Here is a 3541-nt window from a genome sequence, read left to right as displayed (position 1 = left end):
AATTTGCATTTGCATTCCTATTAGAATGAGTAGTAATGTCTGTTTTGTTATATAAGATATGATGTTGTTTATTGGCCGGTCGCACGCATCTTCCCGGCTCGGAACGTTATGTAAGGCTCCGATCTAACACGTACACGTGTTCCCCAGCGGCGCCTTTTGGGTATTTCAAACTCACGTTTGTTCGCTGGCAGTCAGTCAGACGACAGAGGAAAAAAGTCCCTCTCATTATGCAAGCCTCAACCTCCCCTTCCTCTGGGAAATTACCCTCTTTCTTTTTCTATACCTACAAAGCAGCAGCACCGAGAAACCACAACGCAGAATCATCTGGTTTGTTATATAAGCGAAAAAGACTTAAAAACATCCCCTTGAGGTATTGACTTACAACAGACCCTTAACAGCCCTTGGCTCCAATTTAACCCGTGACCTGAGTTACTTGAACCTTGGTAGCCAGTTCCAGATTACAGTGATTTTCAAATTGCAGGAAACGCCTCCGCAGAAGAAAAAAATGTGCAAAAAATATGACTGAAGGTGATGTACGAAGAATTAATTATCGGAGTAAAAGCAATAAAAATTAGATCTTTTTAACCTTTTAAAAGGTCATTTTTTTTGGTTATGGTATATTGAAATATTTTTAGAATTGAAATTGACTTAAGAAAAATAATTAAGTTAACTTACTATATGTATTTAATTTAATTTATTAATTAATTTGTTTAATATTTCAAAATATAAAAATATTTCAAATATTTCAAAAATTGATGAACCTAGGAATAATGATGATGATGAAAGGAAGAGCATACTTCCCAACATCTTAAAAAAAGTTTATATATATATATATATATATGACGAAATATTTCAATGTAAAACGAACGGAATACAAGTTAATTACCTAATTAAAAGGTTAATATTTGCCTCAAAAATTTTTCGAATTAAAACGTTTCTTCGTTTCTTTAAATTCGGTTAAATAATAATTTTTAAGTTAAATTTGTTCATCGCATTTATGAATAATCAATCATACATCTCGTAAAAGCCATGAAAAAAGATTAATAAAGCAAAAAAAAAAAAACTTTATACTGAAATAAACCAAGAAAAAAATGGATCCTTTAATATAAACACCACCGTTTAAAATCTGATAAAAGTTTATAAATTAGAGAAAGGCAATGTATTAGTATTACAAATTCTATAAATTAATAATATCTTTGACCTCACTTTACGAAAAGACTTACGAAATGTTAGATCGCTATACAGATTGTGCCATAATTTGCAAAATCAACATCAGAAGTTCTTTATTTGAAAGAAACGTTTAAATGACAAAATACGTCTTTAAATTATATCAAATAATTATTTAAGTCAAATTATTAAAATTTAGCATTTTATTATAATTTATTATAATTATATTATATTATTGTAATTTAGCATTTTACCATCTTATTAAATTTTTCATTAGTTTTTCAGCTCTGACTTATTCAGTTCTGACTATGAGTTACATCTCACTGAAAATAGGCCACGTGCCGTAAAAAGCTTTAAAAAAAAGTTTTGTATTTGTCATTAAAATTATGATTTTTTTTTTTTTTTTTTTGCATCAATATACTATCTTGAATACAGTTGTGGCAGGAAATCATATTTTATAAAAATAAAATTAGAGTTAAACAGATGAAAATATATTCACATTTAGCACTGTGACCATTTAAATTATGTATCGACTTTTAATGCAGCTACTTGTGATACTTTTTTTAATTCTTTACAATAAAAAAGTATCTCAAGAATGTTTCAAATAGAAATCTGACATTATTGCCAACAAAAGTAAAAGAAATGGGCTTTCATAGGTTAGATGCCTTCTACAATTTTTATAGAGGCATTTTAGATGTCTAATTTACCAATTACGACAAAGGGAGCGATAGAAATGAAGGGACCAAATTGATCCCAAATCAAAGCCATGTTGTACTATGAGAGGAAATGGATTTTTCGAGAACAAATCTGTCACAATCTTGGAGTTAGGTTTCAATGTAGAAATTTTATAATAGAAAAATCAAAAATTAGAGATGTCATTTTGATTAACTTTGAAAATTTGTAATTTCTTATAAGTTGTAAATTCTATTTATGCATTATTTCTGATAGCCAAATAGTTGTTGCTAAAGTTAGAAAGTGAATAGCCAGGGAATGTTGGTTATAATGGACTTTGATATAAACATCCTTAAAAATACAAAAATACTTAAATAAAAAAATATTTAGATTATAGGTCACAGGGAGAAGATTTTATGTTCAAAATTTTGTATAAATTACTGTTAATGATATCATCTTCGCGTGCAAACAGTCATGTGACTTTTTGTATAATTTAATTTTGACTCGATGGAAAATCCCAAAAAACATCACAATAAAAGTTACTTTTAAAAATAATTAAAAATTAACCCTTAAGTATCGTTCAAGGACAGTGTGTGTAAAAAATTTCAGTAAAAGTATAGGAAAAATGCATAATAAATGAAAAAAATAAAATAAAATCTACGATCGCAAATTTCAAGTTATCATGTGAGAACATTATTATTTTTAAATCGTAATTTGTCTTAATTAATTTAAGTCATTAACCAGTTTAAACCGGTTTGAAACAATCACGAGACTTCTCTATCGGTCTCTCTCTCTCTCTCTCTATATATATATATATAAATTTTTTTAATTTTAATTTTTAATTTTTCTAGCTGGCAAACAAAGTTTTGGAGCTCGACCGATTTTGAGATGAAATAACAGCTACGATGTTACAGTTCTACGTCAACCTTTTAAAAACGCATCTGCTGTCAAGGAAGCATACGTAATAATAAAGCAGTACTGGTAAAAGCTTGTAAAAAATGTATGCGATTAAAAGATGATGATGAAAATTGCCATTTTTGCTTTATTCATTGCCTACGCGATTTCGAGCTTCAATATTCATTGCCTACGCCATTTTGAGCTTCAAAACCCCCTAACCCAAACAGCATCATGTTCTGACATGATAAAAATTATGAAGTAAGATTAACAATATTATAAATGTTAATGCAGTTTGTTGAATGATATACCTTGAGTTCATTAAAAATACAAAATAAATTTGTGAAAGATAATTACCATGATTCTCTGATAAGTGAAGGAAGCCAAATTTTCCTTTATTTTTTTAAAAGTGCAAAAACTCATGATTGCTATCATAAAAAGAATCATTTTTTTTTTTTTTTTTTTTTTTTTTTGCGAAATTTTGAAATTTTAAGGTTTATTATCAAAGATGAAAAGCATTGATCCTTATTGGTATATAATACTGACCATCGCATTTCCTTTAACATTTTAGAAAGTTTATCATCAATTGATAAGATGAATCATTTCATTAAATTAAAATTTACTTTTTATATTATCCGATAGTCATAACTTTTTTTCAAATAAAAGTTAGCATCTTTTGAAGAAAAAATAACTTTAAAATTACAAACGCTGCATAATTAGACTAAAGGACACTTTTTTTTTATTCGCCAACGTTATTAATTAAATCATTTGAAATGCCAGTAGATTATATTGTAAATTTATTGTACAA

At 27.7% G+C, this 3541-nt stretch overlaps 1 long non-coding RNA gene across 1 annotated transcript; it reads left to right on the top strand.

The window, feature by feature from the left end:
* The first annotated feature begins 303 nt into the window (after positions 1-303).
* LOC129981621 (uncharacterized) lies at positions 304-2867 on the top strand. The gene is made up of 2 exons (XR_008785337.1): positions 304-528; positions 2691-2867. It is a non-coding gene; the product is annotated as an uncharacterized LOC129981621 (long non-coding RNA).
* Positions 2868-3541: the final 674 nt, after the last annotated feature.

Source organism: Argiope bruennichi, chromosome 1, assembly GCF_947563725.1.
Source record: "Argiope bruennichi chromosome 1, qqArgBrue1.1, whole genome shotgun sequence".
NCBI classification, from domain to species: domain Eukaryota; kingdom Metazoa; phylum Arthropoda; class Arachnida; order Araneae; family Araneidae; genus Argiope; species Argiope bruennichi.
The sequence above is the reverse complement of the archived record's forward strand: the minus strand, read 5'-3'. Positions and strand labels throughout refer to the sequence as shown.